The sequence below is a fragment of the Lolium rigidum genome, chromosome 1 (assembly GCF_022539505.1).
Source record: "Lolium rigidum isolate FL_2022 chromosome 1, APGP_CSIRO_Lrig_0.1, whole genome shotgun sequence".
Lineage (NCBI taxonomy): Eukaryota > Viridiplantae > Streptophyta > Magnoliopsida > Poales > Poaceae > Lolium > Lolium rigidum.
In genome coordinates this window covers 37,328,120-37,350,515 of record NC_061508.1, presented here as the reverse complement: position 1 = coordinate 37,350,515, position 22,396 = coordinate 37,328,120, and the positions used below count along the sequence as shown (strand labels likewise).

Sequence of the window (22,396 nt, the reverse complement as noted above, 5' to 3'; positions counted from 1 at the left end):
CACAAAGGATGATTTAAGTTTCGGCGAACTGCTTTCAACGTGGCAACATGTATATCTCATGGATATGTCTGTCAACATAGAGTAATATAGCGAGGTGCAATAAGTAAACATGTAAGAATCAATGCACACGAAGTTAACACAAGTGTTTGTGCTGGTATCACCAGATTTTAACCAGATCAAGAGATGGGCCGTAATTGAGATGGGCTTGGAGGATATACACGTGGAGTATCTCTGAATCGGCCTCGTGCGAGAATTTGGGCTAGATTGCCCGTGTATATGTATATTATAGTAGATTGCATCTTAGTTTAGAATTAAGAGATAGAGTTTAGCTCGTACACGGTTAGGGGTATTTCCAAAGATAGAAAGTCCACGGACTATAAATATGTACCTAGGGTTATTGAGAAAGGAGGACGACCACGTTCAAAACAATCACAAACCAGGCGCATTGCCACCCCTTGTTTCGAGGGTTTCTTCCGGGTAAGCGTCATGCTGCCTAGATCGCATCTTGCGATCTAGGCAGTATCTGTTTATTCGTTGTTTGGTGTTGCTCGTACTGAAGCCTTTTTGATGGCGAGTAACACTGTTTATCGTAGATGTTTTAGGGCTTGCATCGATGCTTTTCTGATACGTTTACGTAGCCGTGCTGCCCCTAGATATCTAGCTGTCCTTACACCTATTCAGGTGTAAGGGCAACATCTTGCTTTATCTTTGTTTAGTAGATTCGATCTGTTATAGTTGTTCCTTGTTCTTCGAGGATTAGTTTGATATCTGTATGGTTAGGCCTTACAAACGGGTTGAACGATCCAGTAGTGCGTAAGGTACGGTTTGCCGATCCAAGAAGGGATGTTCCGGGAATCGACTCCGTGTTGGTTTTTAGGCCTCGTTTTGGGTTAGTTTGTTGTTAACTTTCGTATCTGCCAGGCTCAACTACGTGTAGGATGTTCCGGTTATGCGGTGAAAACCCTAAACTGTCGTAGATTGATTTAGCTTAGCATTGATAAAGCAAAACCCCCATGTTATTGCAGATCCATTATGAACCATGGGTTAATCGGCTCTTTGAGCCGATTCACAGGGTAACCTGAGAGCCGATCGAGGCTCATTTAATGTTTACGTGTCTACCATGTAGGAAACTAATTGAAGCAATCCAACACCTTCCTGACCAGGTATAGGTCAGGTGGCAAGCCCTTGCAACCGTCAGGACGTGTGCCAGAGCATTGCGGGCCGTCGCCCGAGGGACCAGGCCCACCAGCAGTCCTGGGAGCCTCCCGGCTCTCCGTGTTGCTCGTCGCTGCCCGCCGGTGGGTTTTGGCAGGCAACACATTCTGGCACGCCCGGTGGGACACTCTACAACAATTGCGTCAACATCTGCAACTGAGATGGCGGACGCACCAGTCACATACGAAGAGCTCACTGAGGATCACAAGAAGAATTATGACGAGCTCAAATCTCAGTTCGAAGCCGATCTCATCGGCTCTTTCGAGAGAACCCGTTCACATGGCATTAGGTGGAAGGGATTCTCACCTGAAGGCGTTCTCGACGGGGTAGACCTGTCTCTCCCTTCAGAGGAACGCACCAGAGCTCTATGCCAGGAAGTTAACTACATGGTGGCTCACTCTTTGCACCGTCATTCTAAGAGCCTGGTGAACGCTTTCGAGCGCATTGCGGTTCGCGTGGTGCAGGAAATCGCGAAGCACCAGCACTCTCCGTCAGGACCTACCCTAGGCACTCACCTGGGAGAGATGCCGTTCCACACCAGACCGCAGCTGCCGTTCACACTTGCCGCCCCAGAGCAACAGGCTTCACCGGCATACGTCGTCTACAAGGTTGGAGGCGATCCTGGAGATTGCCAATTCCTGTATGAGCCGCCCAAAGAAATCCCACATGGATACGTGTGCACATACGTGCCTGACTGCAACAACTTCACGCGCACAAACCAGATTGCAGCAGCAGGGATTTCCGCAGGAGGGATTTCTGGAGCAGATGCCGATAAACAGGCGTGGCTAGCTAAATATGCCACCGGAACGAGTCATGAAAGTTTGGCCCCTGCAGCACATACAGTGGAACATATCAGTACAATCTTGAGAGACCAATTTGGCATCCTGCCAAAGAGGAGAACAATCAGCTATTCCAAGCCGTACCCCAATGAATATGATTTGATTCCACTGCCACCCAAATATCGGCTCCCCGAGTTCTCAAAGTTCAGTGGGTCAGAAGGATCTAGCTCAATTGAGCATGTGAGCCGATATTTGGCACAGCTGGGCATGATTTCAGCATCAGACCCGTTACGTGTGAGATTTTTCGCGCAGTCTCTCACTGGACCAGCTTTTGGGTGGTACACCTCGTTGCCACCAGATTCAGTCCGGACCTGGAAGCAACTCGAAGAGTAGTTTCACGTGGAATATCACTCAGAGGCTACCGAGGCTGGCATTGCCGATCTGACGCAGGTACGGCAGAAGCGAGGAGAAACGGTGTCAGAGTACATTCAGCGCTTCAGGACTGTCAGGAACCGATGTTATTCGGCTCGTTCGAATGAAAAAAGAAGCAGTCGAGCTGGCAGCGTTGGGCCTCGCCGCGCCGCTCAAGGATCTGGCTTTACAAGCGGAGTACAATTCACTGGCGCACATGGTCCAGAAATTAACTTTGTATGAGCAGCGCCACCCAGAATTGTACCAGGACAAGTTCATCAAACGCCCGATCAGCCTGGTCGAGACAGCAGACGTTGAGGACCCTGAAGACCAGGAAGTAGCCGTGGCTGAATGGGCTCGGGGGGCAGTCCCTGTGTCCTGCAAATGGGTGAAACCACAAGGGCCTGCAAAAGGGTTTGACTTCGATATAAGCAAAGCTGAGCAGATATTCGATTTATTGCTCAAGGAGAAACAGCTGAAGTTACCCGAAGGCCATAAAATCCCTACGGCGCAAGAGATGAACGGGAGACCATACTGCAAGTGGCATCACTCGTTCACCCATGTCACCAATGACTGCAAAGAGTTGCGTCGGCAGATCCAGTTGGCGATAGAACAAGGCCGTTTGATCTTTAGTCAGTTTGCCATGAAAGTGGACACGCAACCGTTTCCTAGCGTCAACATGGTGGAACTAGATCACCCCGTGCAGCGTCGGCCAGGTTTCTCATTTGGTATTAACATGGCAGGGCCTGTACGCCACCAGGGCAACGATAAAGAAGAAATCGGTCACTCCCGTGGCAAGGATAAGGAGGAGGCCGGTCCGCGCGACCGGCCCCGATGTGATGATAGGCGGTACATCACCGAGCAACAAGTGAAAGTGTGCGGTATCAACGACCACTTTCCGCGCACCTCCTTAACAAGTATGAGCATCAGTACGACCGACGTCGGCGATACGATACAGATGACGAAAGATATCGTCGGTCTGATAAATACAACAGAAAATCTCGTCGGTATGATAGAGACGACGAAGGTTATGAACGCCGCGCTAATGGGAGGTCAAGAGAACAAGAAGACATGGACAGACACTGGGATTGTCCTTTCTTCAGGCATTGCTGGGATTCAGGAATGAGCCGATTGCCTACAATCGACAACTGCCCGGAGTGCAGACAGCAGAAGAAGGACAAGGGAGACGTTTCAGTATTCAGGCGTCTAGGGCCTCTCCCATCCCAGAGCAGAAAAGCTGAGTCATCTCAAGGGGAAGATTTCGAGGAGTCAGATGACGAAGAAGAAGATAGATACCACCGGCCAAGGTGGTGCCCTGATGGACTCGAGTCACTCCCAAAAGCGCAGGGTGCAACGGCTACGTAGTTTGGAGGAAGCCGAGGCGCAGTACCTGTACACGTTGAGGAAAGCTCGGCCCGATCTGGCCATGAAAATTCAGCAAACTTTGGAGGCGGATACACGTCCACCGAAGAAGGAATGGCGCCCCAAACAAGCAAAAGCCGATGCAAAGGCATCGGCTGGCACAAACATGGTGTTCATACTTCCGTCGGAGTTTTGTGCTCCAAGAACCGAAGAAGTGCCAGTAGCTCAGTTTGACTGCGGCCCACGGCCAGTCATCTTTGAAAAGCCACAGGAGAGGAGCTATAAACATTTGAAGGCCCTGTATCTAAGAGGTTACATCAACGGGCAGCCTGTCGGCAAGATGCTGGTTGACACGGGAGCGGCAGTCAACATAATGCCATACTCCATGCTACGGCGTTTGGGACGCTCTACTGAAGATCTGATCAAGACCAACGTCACACTAAGCGACTTCAACGGCCAAGCATCAGAAGCGCGAGGCGTTCTGAACGTGGACCTAACCGTGGGCCGAAAAACCATCCCTACGACATTTCATTGTCGACAGCAAAAGCACCTACGCTGTCCTGCTAGGGAGGGATTGGATTCACACCAACTGCTGCATTCCATCCACAATGCACCAATGCCTGATACAGTGGGATGGAGATGAAGTGGAGGTCGTTCATGCAGATGACTCGATCGAGATCTCAATAGCTGGCATGAATATTTGGGACGCAGACGACCAAGAGCCGATCTCTGGAGTCAGTTTGGACGGCTGTGAGCGCATCGAGGCTTCAAAAAACAGGGTGAGGCTGGTCTTATCCACCGGCCTGACAGAGTAGCAAGACCAAAGTCGACAGACACACGTGGCAAGGCCGATCCCTGCGATCGGCCCCAAAAAATAAAAAGCAAGGATCTCACCTTAAGCATGTCACGTAGTCGTAGAGCACAGATAAGTTGTAAACCTTCATTGTGCAATGCAATTCAAAAGGAGGCCGATTCCAGCAATCGGCCAAAATTATCCTCACCATACGTTTTGCCTGTGTTCAGCATCGATCTAGCAGGCGACGGAAAGCTAGGATATGGGTTTACATCGGCTGATGAGCTAGAAGAGATTGACATTGGTCCTGGGGATAAGCCACGACCAACATTTATCAGCAAAAAGTTAGAACCGCATCTGAGGGTCCCGATGATAGCTTTGTTGAAGGAATACCCAGATTGCTTTGCCTGGGATTACACAGAGATGCCCGGGTAAGACCGGAGCATCATCGAGCATCGGCTCCCTCTGAAGAAAGGATTTCGGCCGTTCCAGCAGAGAGCACGACAGATGAAGGCCGAAATTTTAGAAGAAGTCAAGAAAGAGATCAAAAAAATGTTGAACGCGGGGTTCATCGGGCCATGCAGGTATGCTGAATGGATTTCTAATGTCGTACCTGTGCAGAAAAAGGATGGCCGATGACGCGTCGCCATAGATTTTCGGAATCTCAATAATGCCACTCCAAAGGATGAGTATCCGATGCCATTAGCAGAGACATTGATCAATGCGGCTGCTGGTCATAAGGTTTTAAGTTTCATGGATGGCAATGCCGGTTACAACAAAATTTTCATGGCTCCAGAGGATATACACAAGACTGCATTCAGAGTACCAGGGTCAGTGGGCTTGTTTGAATATGTAGTCATGACATTTGGACTGAAAAATGTCGGTGCAACATACCAAAGAGCCATGAATTACATCTTTCATGATCTGATCGGCAAATTGGTGGAGATTTATATTGATGACGTGGTAGTCAAGTCTGTTTCAGTGGAAGGACACTTGGAGGATTTGCGACAAATCCTAGACCGAACTAGAAAATTCGGACTAAGAATGAATCCAAAGAAGTGTGCTTTTGGTGTAACGGCCGGTCAATTTTTGGGTTTCTTGGTTCATGAATGCGGAATTGAGATCGGCCTGAAAAGCCAGGAAGCAGTGCGAACAATGAAGCCACCTACCATGAAGAAGGAACTCCAGCGTCTCATCGGCAAGATCAACTTCGTCAGAAGGTTCATCTCCAACCTTTCAGGACGAATTGAGCCGTTCATGGGGTTAGTAAAAATCAAATATGATGACGAGTTCTGCTGGGGGGCAGAACAACAGCGAGCGTTTGACAAGATTAAAGAATATCTGACGAAGCCACCTGTGTTGGTGCCACCCCAGCAAGACATGCCATTCTATGTTTACTTGTCAGTAGCTGACACTTCCATTGCTTCAGTGGTAGTGCAAGTTTATGATGGCCTAGAGAGAGTCGTTTTCTACCTCAGCAGAAGGATGTTGGATGCAGAAACGAGGTACCCTGAGATTCAGAAGTTGTGCCTCTGCCTATTTTTTACCTGTACCAAGCTTCACCACATCTTGTGTACTGCGGAGATTGTCGTCATCTGCAAATCTGATGTCATCAAACATATGCTGTCGGCTCCTGTGTTGAAAGGCCGACTCGGTAAATGGATGTTTGCATTATCGGAATTTGATATCCGGTATCAGCCTGCGAAAGCAGTCAAGGGACAAGCGTTGGCCGATCTTATTGCTGAACGAATCAACACTGATATAGCTGCACTGTCTGTACGTGCATGGGCCATGTTTTTCGATGGATCAGTTTGTGATGGTGGTTGCGGCATCGGCATTCTAATCGTGTCGCCCCGGGGGGCAACGTATTGCTTCTCCATCAGGTTACCTACCCCTTGCACCAATAATGTTGCTGAGTATGAAGCCATATGCAAGGGAATGGAGTTGCTATTAGAAGCCGGGGCAGAGGCAGTGGAACTTTTTGGAGACTCCAAATTAGTGATTTCTCAGCTCACGGAAGAATACAAATGTAAGAGCGAGTCGCTCTTCCCATTATGGATGCAATGCCGTGAGCTGATGGCGCAATTTAAGTATATAAACTTCAATTGGATCCCAAGGTCGCAGAATGCCGAGGCCAACGATCTCGCACAGATGGCGTCAGGCTACAAGGACGTAGCAGATGGAGCCGATGTTCAGGTTCAGTTCATGGAGCCGGATGATTGGAGAGCCGATATCTTCAATTACTTGAAAGATTCGGCTCGGGGGGCACCTAAACGGATAAGATACAAGGCCATGAAGTATGTCCTTATTGGAGATGACATGTTCTACAGGACTTTGGAAGGCTTACTTCTCAAATGTTTGGGACCAGCCGAGTCGAATCGGCTCTTACATGAGGTGCATGAAGGTGCCTGTGGAACTCACCAATCGGCTCATAAGATGAAATGGCTGATCAGGCGATCAGGGTTTTATTGGCCCACCATGCTTGAGGACTGTTTTAATTATTATAAGGGGTGTCAAGCATGTCAGAAGTTTGGAAGCATTCAGATGGTACCTGCATCAGCAATGAACCCCATCATCAAGCCGTGGCCGTTTCGAGGGTGGGGCATGGATATGATCGGCAAAATACATCCTCCTTCGAGCAAAGGCCATGTGTGGGTGTTGGCCATTACAGATTACTTCACTAAATGGGTGGAGGCTGTCCCTATGAGGTCCGTGGCATCAAAAGATGTTATCAGTTTTGTGAAGGAACATGTCATTCACAGATTCGGGATTCCCCAGACTATCACGACCGATGGAGGTTTGGTTTTCGTTTCCCATGAGTTCAGAGAATTCTGCGAGGACATGGGAATTAAGCTGATCCGGTCGTCTCCATATTATGCTCAAGCGAATGGGCAGGCTGAAGCGTCCAACAAGAGCCTTATCAAGCTGATCAAGAGGAAAATTGACGAATACCCTAGACGTTGGCACGAGGTATTGTCAGAGGCTTTAGGGCTTACTGCATGTCGTGTCATGGAGCGATCAAAACCTCGCCATATCATCTGGTCTATGGACAAGAAGCTGTACTGCCCTGGGAAATCACGGCTGGGTCGAGACGTGTTGCGTTTCAGAATGATTTAACAACTGAAGAATATGCAGCCCTGATGAGCGATAGCATTGAGGATGTGACGGAGCTTAGGCTGTGGTCACTTGAGAAGATTAAGGAGAACAAAGCTAAGGTAGCTCGTGCATATAATAAGAAGGTGAGACCGAAGGAGTTCCATGTTGGTGACCTGGTATGGGAAGCTGTATTGCATTGGGAACTAAGGATGCATTATATGGTAAATGGTCTCCAAATTGGCACGGGCCGTACAGAGTTGATCAAGTTTTAAAGGATAATGCATACATGCTCGAGCAGCTGGACGGTGTGAAATTCCCAGTGGCTGTCAATGGCCAGCATCTCAGGAAGTATTTCCCAAGTATGTGGGATGATGGGCAGTAAAACATGGAGGCCGATGCATGAAATCGGCCAGTACAAAAAAAATTTACACAGTGAAATATGGGGGCCGATGGATGAGATTGGCCAGTAAGAAAAAGATATATGCAAAGCAACAGGATGCTAAGCACAGCCGATGCACAGACATCTACTTCAGAATAAAACAGCCGATGCGCAGCCATCGACTCTAGAGTTACAAAATATTTTGAGCTGGTATCAAGTTATCATCTGAATTTTGGGAATGTCTGCTTGAACCTGTCTAATTTGATTATCAGGTTGGCCTTATGGGCGTTTGATGGTGAAAGACCGATACGCTGCTATCGGTTCTTGGGGCATTGACCTACTTTGACAATCGGAAGATTTGAAATCGGACAATTGGAAAATCAAATTGGAAGAACATTTTCATTGATTCAAAGAGGGATTTTACAAGGAAGAGCTGATTGCTCTCAAAAGGATCATCTAGTGCCTAATGCACTACTACTAGCCCTATACTAGTCCCTAATCTAAGGGCCATTGCTGCCCTCGTCGTCGCCGTCGTAGCTACCGTCGGTGCTACTTCCGGCGAGGTCCTCGTCGCTGCTGATGAAGCCGCCGGCAGGGGCTTCATCTTCCTCATCGTCGTCGTCATCATCCGACCCGGCGCGGAAGCGCTTGGCCGGTGGGTACTCCTCGGAGGAGGAGTCCTCCTCCGCCTCCTCTTCCTCCTCGTCGGAGGATAGGTCCGCCTCCCACGAGAAGAGGTCGTCGTCGCTCGCCGCCTCCAGCTCCCCGTCGACGAGGAACTGGAGGTCTTCCTCCCCGTCGGTGAGGGGCTCGTCGCCCTCCGACTCGATGGAGGAATCCCAGTCCCTCGCGTCCCAATACTCGGGGGCGCGGGCCTCGTATATGGCCATCCAATTGACCTCCGGCTCTAGCTCACTGGAAGAGGAGGACTGGAAGGACAGGCCTGAGGAGACAGAGGAGGAAGAGGAATCCATCGCGGCTGAGAAGGGTTTTTTGCCGATGGCTAGTGCGGAACAGGGGAATGAAGAAGCAAACTGCCTGGACGAGTTTAAATAAAGGGGATATAATAAAAGATGGTTCAATGTTGTGGCAGTTTCGAGGATGCGTTGCCAAAACTATCAAATCGTGCAGTACGGAGAAGTTGAGAAGGCAAGGCATCATGATGAAAGGGCACTGTAGTGGTTCGGCTCTGCAATGCAGTTTTGCTCTGTTATGTCAAATCATGGTGAAGAAAAACAGAGTGGTTTTGGAATTATTATTGCCAAAACCAGGGGGCATGTGTTATCACCAGATTTTGGCCAGATCAAGAGATGGGCCGTAATTGAGATGGGCTTGGAGGATATACACGTGGAGTATCTCTGAATCGGCCTCGTGCGAGAATTTGGGCTAGATTGCCCGTGTATATGTATATTATAGTAGATTGCATCTTAGTTTAGAATTAAGAGATAGAGTTTAGCTCGTACACGGTTAGGGGTATTTCCAAAGATAGAAAGTCCACGGACTATAAATATGTACCTAGGGTTATTGAGAAAGGAGGACGATCACGTTCACAACAATCACAAACCAGGCGCATCGCCACCCCTTGTTTCGAGGGTTTCTTCCGGGTAGCGTCATGCTTGCCTAGATCGCATCTTGCGATCTAGGCGATATCTGTTTATTCGTTGTTTGGTGTTGCTCGTACTGAAGCCTTTTTGATGGCGAGTAACACTGTTTATCGTAGATGTTTTAGGGCTTGCATCGATGCTTTTCTGATACGTTTACGTAGCCGTGCTGCCTCTAGATATCTAGCTGTCCTTACACCTATTCAGGTGTAAGGGCAGCATCTTGCTTTATCTTTGTTTAGTAGATTCGATCTGTTATAGTTGTTCCTTGTTCTTCGAGGATTAGTTTGATATCTGTATGGTTAGGCCTTACAAACGGGTTGAACGATCCAGTAGTGCGTAAGGTACGGTTTGCCTATCCAAGAAGGGATGTTCCGGGAATCGACTCCGTGTTGGTTTTTAGGCCTCGTTTTGGGTTAGTTTGTTGTTATCTTTCGTATCTGCCAGGCTCAACTACGTGTAGGATGTTCCGGTTATGCGGTGAAAACCCTAAACTGTCGTAGATTGATTTAGCTTAGCATTGATAAAGCAAAACTCCCATGTTATTGCAGATCCATTATGAACCATGGGTTAATCGGCTCTTTGAGCCGATTCACAGGGTAACCTGAGAGCCGATCAAGGCTCATTTAATGTTTACGTGTCTACCATGCAGGAAACTAATTGAAGCAATCCAACACCTTCCTGACCAGGTATAGGTCAGGTGGCACGCCCTTGCAACCGTCAGGACGTGTGCCAGAGCATTGCGGGCCGTCGCCCGAGGGACCAGGGCCCACCAGCAGTCCTGGGAGCCTCCCGGCTCTCCGTGTTGCTCGTCGCTGCCCGCCGGTGGGTTTTGGCAGGCAACAACCTCCTCTTCCTTTTATTTTAAACGGAAACTAACCTATCTAACCTGGCCCCTTTCTCTGGACCATCTCACCCCTCTCTGTTTTTCCCCTCCATCCCGGTGCAGCCCAAACTCACCAGCAGCCAAAGCCCAGCAACCTTGTTCCCTCTAGCCCATCTCTTCCTAGCCCATACCCCTTCAGGCTCGGCCTCCTCCTTTTTCGTTATGCTTCTTCCTCGCCACGCAAAGGAGGGACAACGACATCACCACCACCGCGCCAAGCTCCTCTCCCCATATGAGCCTCCCCTCTACACATTTTTTCCTAGACCACGCCTACCTCCCGTCCCCATCTAGCTTTACCCCTCCCTCATGCCTCTCTCGCCCCTTTTATTTCTTCACCTGCAAGCCAAACGAGAGAGGAAGAAACCCCATCACCATCCACCGTCTATCTCACCATGGCGCCGCCGCTCTAGTCCGCCCAGCCTCGATCTGAGACCACCACAAGAACCGCTCCGTCTTCCTCATCATCCTGGAGTCCCAAATTGAAGTCGGGGGCCTTCAATCACGCGCAGCACCACCATTTTCTTCTCCGTCTCTGGCGAGTATTTCGTCGTTGTCGGCGCCGTTCTTCTTCCTCCGCCCTTCCTGAGCACACACTAGCATGCTCCTGGTAATCTCGCGCTCCTGCTAGACTTCTTCCTCCCCTCTTTTGCTTCTGGGTTCTTTTCCCCATCGTGGTGACCGCCTCTGTCCGCTCGCAGTTGATCACCGTTAGCGTCCTCCGTTGACCCCTGGTGCCGGTTCCGCCCTCTTCTAGTTCACCACGACGACATGCAGCATACGCCACCGCCTGCACTTCCCGTCCCGGCCTCCATCGACCGGCCGTCCTCGACCCGGCGCTTCCCTGCACAGACGCCGCACGCATCTGCCTCCTCTCGCGTCTCCGGCCGCCTCCAGCAAGCCAATCTCGTCTCTGTCCCCACCGGTGAGCCACCGCCGCGACACCACCCCTATCCCCTTCCTTCCGCCGCCGTGAATACGCCGGCCTCCCTCTGTCAGTCGTTGTTGTTTATCCTGCTCACGCCGACGCCTTTCTTCAGTTTCGTAAAGTGGAGGAGATGCACATTCAAGCTTTGCCACGTCAGCGTCCGACGTGGCGCAGGCCCCACACATCAGCGTCCGCGGCTACCCTCTCCTCGGTGAGAAAAAACTCTTAGATCCAGATCTGGATCCTTTTTCAGTTTGTGTAACATCCCAGGATTTGGGGTTACAAAAATAGAGGAAACATATGTGTGCATTGCATTCATGCATAGAAAATCCGGGGAATTTTCGCGCTTTCAAGTAAAACATGTCACAGTAACTGAAGTTTCACTTGACTTAATGGAATTGAAGTAGCTTATCAAGTCAAGCGCTATAAACCTCAATGTGACCTTGCTAAAACCTTATTTTGGGTAGACATGATCTGATCTAAGGGGTTAGATCAAATGGAACTAAAACCAACACAACAACACATTAATCAAGGATCAACTATTTGATCTTATAAAAGATCATAATATGGTATTCCTTGCCATAACATATGAACATCTATTCAACTATAAATTAACTATAAAATGGATCGAGAAACTATTCTTGACTTATCTTTTCTATGTCTTAAACTAATCTATGTTCCTACCATGAACATCATGGTATTCATTCCAATTCATTCTTGGATTCATGACAAGGAGATCAACACTAGTATTGTTCTCTAGTTTCCGTTATTCTATTCTTCTCTATCCAAATTAAGATATATCAAGCTCTAGAGAAGAGAGAGTTCTAAATCTATTAGAGAAGCAATATCCACACTTGAGGCAAACCCTTGGATATATATCCATATGCTCACATCATCATCTTTAAGAAGAACCCTAGGGTGTTAATTAAGATATTTCCTAGAAAGGGAATCTATTTATATTAACCATAGATTTTGATGATCACACCATTATCTATTGAGCCTACCCTTAGTTTATTATTAAGTCCTTCCCAAGTGAGAGAAATACTCCATATCAACCTTAGTTATATCTATTAAAGAATCAAGGATAATTTTTGAGCTAAAGTCCTTGGATATAATCCATTTCATTGAGAAGCAATGAGGTAGTGCAACTTTAAAGGAATAGAACCACATTCTTGACATTAAGAAATAAAATAGGAACCATTCAAGCAAAGTTAGCCAAGTGGAGACTTAACCTATTTATACCTAAGGAGATATTATGAGTACATCATAAACCCTAGAGTATAATCTTTTTTGTATAAGAAACTCAAGCTAAAGTGTTACACTAAAGTTATTGAACAAGCACTTGATCTTGGGGATGAGAGAGTAATCTTCTTAGCAAACCTTTGGTAAGCCAAACCCTTGATCATCACCATTAGGTAATGATCATAAATCCTAAGAACTTTAAGTAAGGAGCTATTAAGAATAAGTTGATTATGACAATGCCATGATCACGCTTTGGAGAAATAGGAGAATAAGCCATAAGTTAAACCTAGTATAATAATTATATATCATCAATCACATGAAATCATAGGGAGACTACTAAGTGAGCAACCCTAGATCATTCTCCACATCTTAAGTAGTGAAACACATGAAGGGTAGCAAAACCTTGCCTAGTCAAGCCTCTATATAAACCTAAGTGATTCTTTAAGGTAACCATCCTATTAGTGGGAGGAAGATCAAAACCTAGTCAACTTGACATAGTTCTTACACACCTAAAAAACCTATATCATATTCCAACCTATAGTTGTGTACCACTTAGAGATCACATCTCTATTTCACTTATACTTCAACTAGTGAACATAAGTAAATCGTAAGACCATGACCTAACCTCAAATACAAGTAACGTTGTTATATGATCAATCCTAGTTTATGCATCACTTGGGTGATCACAACTAAAACCTAGTGCTAAATCTTATAACTAAATCCATGTGTGGTGATTAACCACTCATCACTATAACCAAGACCAAACCATGATAAGAATAATATCTACTCTACATATTTCTGGGATTCATTAAAAGATAAAATAAGAATAACTTTGGAGAAGTTTTGACATAAGTTCCAAGTCCTTAGCCAATAGGTGAGCATATAAAATAATAAGCAAGTGACCACATTATCAAATAAGAAATTAAGTAATAAGGTCAACTCTAAGTTATTTTCTCATAATAGGAATACCAGGTAAATACCCATATACATTAATGAGAAATCTTATAAACTCTAATAAAATATTCTTAGACCCAAGAGAGTGATAGATTGAATTATCATCATTAAGAAACTGTTTGAAAACTTAACTATATTATAATGCAAGTGTACAACCAATATGGTTAAGCACATAATCATGACCTACTCATATTTCTACCATGAAAAAGAAGGCAAGTTCAAATAACTTAAACAGAATTGATTCCACAAGAATAAGGAAATTAAAATGAATACATAAAATCATGTCTAATTGAAAATTGCAATGAAGCTCACATATATTAAATATTTGTTCTGAGCAACAAAACAATGTAATGATCATTGTTATTAAGTCCTAATTAAAATAGATACAAACATCTACAAACAGAATTGAATTCAAATTAGAATTGAAAGATGAAATTAAAAACAGAAAATAAATGGAAAAAGAAAAGAAGAGAGAAGGGGCTTACCAGCTGCAGTAGCCCAGCACCAGCCCAACACCATCACCACGAAGTAGCCCAGCCTAGCCCACATACCGGTTAGCTCTGGATAAGTTCGAAAACAAGGTCATCGTCTTCGTCTTCGCCATCGACGATGCAAGGGAGAGCGCCAGCACGATGAAGAGGGACACGTCCCGGCCGCCGTTGATAACCAAACGATCGACAACGACCGCTGGTGGATGTATAACTACGGGGAAGAAACCCTAGTGCCTCATTCTTCTTCTTTTCGTCGCCATGACCAAAACCCTAGCTGTCGGCAACCCTATCGCCCCACCATTCCCAACCACCCCAGAGCTAGCCGATGAGTTCAGGAGGAGCGCCTCGTCGCCCTCGTCCACCTGGTGAAGTCATGCGTCAAGGGGAGCTCAGAGGAGGAAGAATTTGGCCATTCCCTTTCGCATTACTTCGAGGGAAATGGCGACCGCCACGTCACATCCATGTTCAATCGACACCGGTGTTATCACCAGAATTTGACCAAGCCAGAGGTGGGCCGCGATCAAGACGAATTTGAAGATATATGCGTGGAGAGATATGTAAATCGGCCTTGTGTATCAAGTTTGGGCTAGTTAGCCCGTGTATCTTTACTTAGTAGGTTACGTAGAAGTTAGAGTTTTACCCGTGCACGGTATGGTGCACGCCCACATTAGAAAGTCCCCTGGACTATAAATATGTATCTAGGGTTTATGGAATAAACAACAACCAACGTTCAACACAAACCAATCTCGGCGCATCGCCAACTCCTTCGTCTCGAGGGTTCCTCCGGTAGCACCATGCTGCCTAGATCGCATCTCGCGATCTAGGCAGCACGAGCCTGCCTAGTTGTTCATGCGTTGCTCGTACTCGAAGCCTTTTGATGGCGAGCAACGTAGTTATCGTAGACGCGTTAGGGTTAGCATCGTTCTTAGCATCATATGCTCGCGTAGTGCAACCCTTGCGCGTCTAGCCGTCCTTGTGCCTCATCATGGGTGCAGGGGCGGCACCCCGCTTGATCTTTATTTAGTAGATCTGATCCGTTATGGTCGCTCCTTGATTCATCAAGGATTAGTTTAATATCTCGCAATAGTTAGGCCTTACAAAGGGTTGGAGGATCCAGCGGCATGCAGTGGTGTAGTTTGCTGCCCCTAGACGGGACGTTCCGAGGATCAACCTAGTGTTGGTTTTTAGGCCTTGTTTAGGGCTGGCTTACGTTTACCGTGCGTGAGCGCGAGGCCCAATCGTGAGTAGGATGATCCGATTATGCGGTGAAAACCCTAGATCGTCGTGGATCTCATATGCTTTATCTTGATCAAGCAGGACCACCATATATTCGGCCACCTTGGACGAATCATGGGTGGATCGGCTCCATGAGCCGATTCACAGGACAACCTGAGAGCCGATCGAGGCTCGTATTTAACGTGTACGTGTGTGCCCTGCAGGAAACTAAGCGAGGCATCATCCACACCTTCCTGACCAGGTATAGGTCAGGTGGCACGCCCTTGCGACCCGCATCGGCGCGCGACCGAGGAGGCTTTGCGGGCCGTCGCTCCGAGGGACTGGGGCCAGCCGCAGCCCTAGTCATTCCCGGCTCTACGGTGTTGGCCAGTCACTGCCCGCCGGTGGGTTTCTGACGTCAACACATTCTGGCACGCCCGGTGGGACATTCGGACAATCTTCAACGACAACCACCTCGCCATCCACATCAGAGATGGCGGAAGAAACTCCGGTCACCTACGAGGAGCTCACTGGCGAGCTCAAGAAGAAGTACGACGAGATCAAGTCTGCCCTCGAAGCCGACCTAATCGGCTCTTTCCACAGGACCCGCTCCCACGGCGTCAGATGGAAGGGGTTCACACCTGAAGGCGCGCTTGATGGAGTGGACCTGTCCACCCCGTCAGAGGAACGCACCAGGTCGCTGCGTCAGGAGATAAACTTCATGGTGGCTCATTCTCTGCACCGCCATTCTGAGAGCCTGGTGAACACGTTGGAGCGTGTCGCGCTGCGCGTGATCCAGGAGATCATGAGCCATCAGTACTCTCCGTCAGGACCAGCCCTAGGGACTCACCAAGGGGAAGCGCTGCTCCATTCCCGTCCACCGCTGCCATTCGCGTTGGCAGCACCCGAAGCGCCGAACTCATCGGCCTATGTCGTCTACAAGATTGGTGGTGACCCCAGTGATTACCAATTTCTACAGGACGCGCCCAAGGAGATCCCGCACGGATACGCATGCGCATACGTGCCAGACTGCAGCACCTGGGCACCCTCGAACCAGGTCGCTATAGCAGGGACTTCTGGGGCAACAGGAGGAACGTCGGAGACAGACCCTGAGAAGCAAACGTGGCTAGCTAAATACGCCACCCCGACGAAGCTCCCGAGCCCAGCTCCTGCAGTTGGCTCAGAACCAGAGAAACAGGCATGGCTGGTTAAGTACGCCACTCCGACGAATCTTCAGGGTTCGGCACCTGCAGCCATCACCGCGGATCAAATTTGTACGATCCTGAAAGATCAGTTCGGCATGATGCCGAAAAGAAAGGCGATCGGCTATACCAAGCCGTACCCCAACGAGTACGAATTGATCCCGCTACCACCCAAATATCGGCTCCCGGACTTCACAAAGTTCAGCGGATCGGATGGCTCCAGCTCCATCGAGCATGTGAGCCGATATTTGGCACAGCTGGGCATGATCTCAGCGTCAGACGAGCTGCGCGTGAGGTACTTCTCACAGTCCCTCACAGGATCGGCTTTCGGATGGTACACGTTGCTGCCACCGAACTCAATCCAGACCTGGAAGCAGCTGGAAGAACGGTTCCATGAGCAATATCACTCGGAGGCTTCCGAGGCTGGCATTGCCGATCTAGCTCAAGTACGACAGAAGCGCGGAGAAACGGTGTCAGAATACATCCAGCGCTTCAGGACCGTTAGGAACCGATGCTATTCGGTTCACGTAAGCGAAAAAGAAGCTGGTCGAATTGGCGGTGGTGGGTCTATCATCATCGATCAAGGAAGTGGCCTCCCGGGCGGACTATCCTTCATTAGCACACATGGTGCGAAGTTGTCAGCATATGAACAACGCCACCCGGATATCTACCAAGATAAATTCAAGCGCGTGGTTACCATGGTTGACGCAGGCGAAGATGAAGGTCCTACGGGAGAGCGAGAGGTCGCAGTAGCTGAGTGGACTCGAGCTGCAGGCCCAGTAACCTGCAAATGGGTAAAGCCACCAGGGCCTCCAAGAGGGTTCGACTTCGACGTGACGAAAACCGAGCAGATTTTCGACCTCTTACTCGCGGAGAAGCACATAAAGGTACCCGAAGGCCACAAGTTTCCTACGGTGCAAGAGCTGAACGGAAAGCCATACCGCAAGTGGCATAACACGTTCACCCACACCACCAACGACCGCAGGGTGTGGCGTCGGCAGATCCAAGTGGCGATAGAAAATGGGCGACTAATTTTTAACCAGTATGCCATGAAGGTCGACACACACCCCTTCCCCGCCGTCAACATGGTGGAGTTTACCCACCTTGGAGGGTGCCAGCCTGATTTTTCAGCCAACATCAGCATGGTAGAGCTTGGACACCGCTCTGAGAAGGACGGGGATGAGGACAGCTGCTCTCAGAGCAAGGACACTGAGGGGGCCGCTCCATGCGATCGGCTCCGTCAAGATGGCAAGCGCTACGTCACAGAGGGGGAAGTGAAGAACATAAGATACCAGCGACCCCTCTCTGATCACCTCCTCAACAAGTATGTTAGTCGATATGACCAACGCCGGCGATACAACGACAATGATGAAAAAGGTCGTCTGACCAGAAACGACGGAAGACATCGCCGGCATAATCATGATGAGGAGCGACAGGAGCGCCACGGCAGGGAGCAGGACGATACGGACAGGCATTGGCACTGCCCCTTCTTCAGACACTGCTGGGATTCAGGAACGAGCCGATTACCAACAATCGGCAACTGCCCAGAATGCAACCGGAAGAAGAAGGAGACAGCCAACGTATCTGTGTTCGAGCGCTTAGGGCCTCTCCCACCGCAAAACAGGCATGCTGAGACCCTTCTGTTGGAAGATCTCGATGATTCAGAAGACGAAGGGGAATACGAAGAAGACAGGTGCCACCGTCCAAGGTGGTGCCCTGACGGTCTCAGCCATACACAAAAACGCAGGGTTCAGCGATTGCGCGGTCTGGAGGAAGCCGAAAGGATGTACTTGCATACGCTGAGGAAGGCACGACCTGATCTGGCTGCGAAAGTCCAGAGGACCCTGGATGAGGAGGGACTGCCGCAAAGAAAAGAGTGGCGCCCCAAGCAAAAGAGAGCCGATGATGACACATCGGCTGGCACAAACATGGTGTTCATTCGTCTGGCGGAGTGTAGTGCTCCACGATTACACAGTGCACCCGACATGGATAACAGCAAGCGCACCAACGTGCTAAGGTCAGAGATTGGGCTGGTTTTGTCTGCCGGCCTGAGCGAGTAGCAAGACTACGTCAATAAGCAACGTGGAGGCCGATTCCAGCAATCGGCCAAAATTATCCTCACCATCTGCTTTGCCTGGGATCAACGTTTGACCCAACAGGGACTACCTGAAGAGCCGATACCATCAATTGTCTTGACAGAATCGGCTCGGGGGGGCACCTAGATGGATAAAACACGAGGATATAAGATAATACTATCAAATGTGGGGGCCGATACACAAATCGGCCTAAAAAAATTTAAAATTTATAGCCGGTGCAAGGGCATCGACTTCAGAATTGAGAAGCAGCCGATGCACGGCCATCGACTCAAGAAGATCAATGTTACGATCAGAGGACCAATGAAGCACGAGGGGGGATGTTAATGGAAGAACCCCTCAATGGAGTAATTCCTCTCTTCAAGAGCAGCCTGGACGTGCAGAAAGGGGCCGATTCGACCAGCAGGGCGCTAAGAGAAGACTGGAGAAACTCGGGGGGCAGCTCGCCTTGAAGGCTCTCTGCTTTGGGAAGCCGATTTATGTGCAAATCGGCTGGCTCTGCATGATCAAGCCCAGGCTAATTCGGCTAAGTTTTTGCCTTGGCCAAGACTCGGGGGGCAGCAGGCTTGGTGGATACGATCGGCTGTTCCTTCATTGCAAACCTTCGTCACAGATGATGAGTGCTGAAAAGGATTATTGGGTTTGGTTGGGAAAGTTCAAAGGTTTTCCTGAAGATCCTGCATTTTCTGCCAGATTTAGAAAATCATCAGTTGAAGAAGGGAAGAGCGAATTTCGAAGGACCGATGCGGTGCTATCGGCTCATTACGCATTGGTAAAGGGGGCGAATCGGCTTAATTAAGCTCAGAAGAAATCGGCAAAATCAAATTGGGGAAAAGAAAAAATTCTTCATTGATAGGCAAGATTTTTTACATAAAGAGCTAATTGCTCTCAAAAGGAAATATGAGGGGTACATTGCCCCGTCTGCTACTGCTGATCCTATTCTAGAGGTCCTAATCTACGGGCCGTCGCTGCCCTCATCGTCGCCTTCGTCGCTGCCGTCGGCGCTGCTCCCGGCAGGCTCGTCGTCGCTCCAATGGCCGCCAACTGGGCCCTCGTCGTCTTCATCTTCTCCGCCGCCGTCGTCCTCGTCGCCGTCGAAGTCACTAAAGTTGCCCGGCCAAGGGCAGAACCGCTTGGCCGGCGGCTCGTCGGAGGAGCTCTCATCGTCGTCTTCCTCCTCCTCTCCCTGCTTCCCTTCCTCCCCGGAAGAGGTGAAGTCATAGGAGAAGTTGTCGTCGTCGCTCTCCTCCTCCGGTTCCCCAACGGCGAGGAAGCGGAGGTCACTCTCCCCGTCGGTCAAGGATTTGTCATCCTCGGACCAGACGAAGGAGTCATGGTCCTCTTTGTCCCACTTCGTTGGGGCGAGGATATCGTACGCCGCCTGCGTGCCCCACGAGGGCGTCTCCTCTCGGATAGGAGAGGACACGTAGGAAAGACCTGATGAGGAGGAAGAAGAGGAGGACGAAGACATGGTGGCAGAGGAGGGTTTTTTGGAGGCTAGTGCGAAGGGGATGAGGAAGGTGACTGTTTGCTGCGGTTAAATAAAAGGGAGCATAGTAAAAATTCAATGCCACAGCAGTTCCCGAGGAGGTGGTGCCAGAACCGTCTAATCGCGCAGAGAAGTTGAGAAGGCAAGTTGTCATGATGAAGGACTCTGCGACGTTTCTGCTCTGCCACGACATGACCCGACGAAAGGAGAGAGTAATGATTTTGGAAATGTCATTTCCAAAACCAGGGGGGCATGTGTTATCACCAGAATTTGACCAAGCCAGAGGTGGGCCGCGATCAAGACGAATTTGAAGATATATGCGTGGAGAGATATGTAAATCGGCCTTGTGTATCAAGTTTGGGCTAGTTAGCCCGTGTATCTTTACTTAGTAGGTTACGTAGAAGTTAGAGTTTTACCCGTGCACGGTATGGTGCACGCCCACATTAGAAAGTCCCCTGGACTATAAATATGTATCTAGGGTTTATGGAATAAACAACAACCAACGTTCAACACAAACCAATCTCGGCGCATCGCCAACTCCTTCGTCTCGAGGGTTCCTCCGGTAAGCACCATGCTGCCTAGATCGCATCTCGCGATCTAGGCAGCACGAGCCTGCCTAGTTGTTCATGCGTTGCTCGTACCGAAGCCTTTTGATGGCGAGCAACGTAGTTATCGTAGACGCGTTAGGGTTAGCATCGTTCTTAGCATCATATGCTCGCGTAGTGCAACCCTTGCGTGTCTAGCCGTCCTTGTGCCTCATCATGGGTGCAGGGCGGCACCCCGCTTGATCTTTATTTAGTAGATCTGATCCGTTATGGTCGCTCCTTGATTCATCAAGGATTAGTTTAATATCTCGCAATAGTTAGGCCTTACAAAGGGTTGGAGGATCCAGCGGCATGCAGTGGTGTAGTTTGCTGCCCCTAGACAGGACGTTCCGAGGATCAACCTAGTGTTGGTTTTTAGGCCTTGTTTAGGGCTGGCTTACGTTTACCGTGCGTGAGCGCGAGGCCCAATCGTGAGTAGGATGATCCGATTATGCGGTGAAAACCCTAGATCGTCGTGGATCTCATATGCTTTATCTTGATCAAGCAGGACCACCATATATTCGGCCACCTTGGACGAATCATGGGTGGATCGGCTCCATGAGCCGATTCACAGGACAACCTGAGAGCCGATCGAGGCTCGTATTTAACGTGTACGTGTGTGCCCCGCAGGAAACTAAGCGAGGCATCATCCACACCTTCCTGACCAGGTATAGGTCAGGTGGCACGCCCTTGCGACCCGCATCGGCGCGCGACCAGGAGGCTTTCCGGGCCGTCGCTCTAAGGGACTGGGGCCAGCCGCAGCCCTAGTCATTCCCGGCTCTACGGTGTTGGCCAGTCACTGCCCGCCGGTGGGTTTCTGACGTCAACAACCGGCGACCCTATAGGAAGCATCCAGGTGATCTCCCGCTTCTCAAGGGCCTCCAATTTCATCCTAAACCGCATTGTAGCTCGCTAGCATCGTTGCTCGCCGGAAACCGCCGCAGTCCATGGTCATCGGCAAGGTTACGGTGACCATTCCCGAGTGGCGCCGGCACTATCTAGTTCGCCTTTGCGTGCTGGTTCGAACGGAACCAGTCGCAGGTCCTCGCGTGCCCGGGAACGTCGTCATCGTCGACGACTGGCCGCCGGCAGTAAGAATGGTTGCCACAGTTGCAATTTTAACCTTGGTCAAAGCCACGTGGTACCCAGCGTTGACACGACCCCAGCAGTCATTGACTATGGATATGTTCTGTCTGGGTACGTTTAGTAATTATATTTAAATTCAAATTCAAGAAAATATTTGTAACTTTGCGAAATTGTATAAAATTTATTTCAACTCAGAAAAATACAAATGAGATATCAAAATGCTCATAAAAATAAATTCTATTCAATAAAAATATAATATGAAACTTTTATTTTAAATAAAAATTTAATTGTTTAACCTTTATTATTTAAGCCTTTTCTTTTATTCTGAATTCAATTAAAATTCAATAATTAGGAAAACTTTCTAAATTAAATTAAAACCACTAAGTAAATAAAGAAAACACTAAAAAGGTTTTTCTTTTATAATTATATTATTAAATCCTTATTAGTGGGTTTTAAACCCTAAATGATATTATCCTAATTATTAATCTTTTAATATAATAAAATTCTAAATCCATTATTATTTTTATTTTTATTTCAAAGTTATTAATAACTTCAACTTTATAACCAAGCTATTACTTTAAGACTTGCATCAC

At 48.6% G+C, this 22,396-nt stretch overlaps 1 protein-coding gene across 1 annotated transcript in view; it reads left to right on the top strand.

Moving 5' to 3' along the window:
- The window catches only part of LOC124685219 (protein FIP1-like), a 79,470-nt gene that overhangs the window by 830 nt on the left and 56,244 nt on the right, over window positions 1–22,396 (top strand). The window lies entirely within an intron of this gene.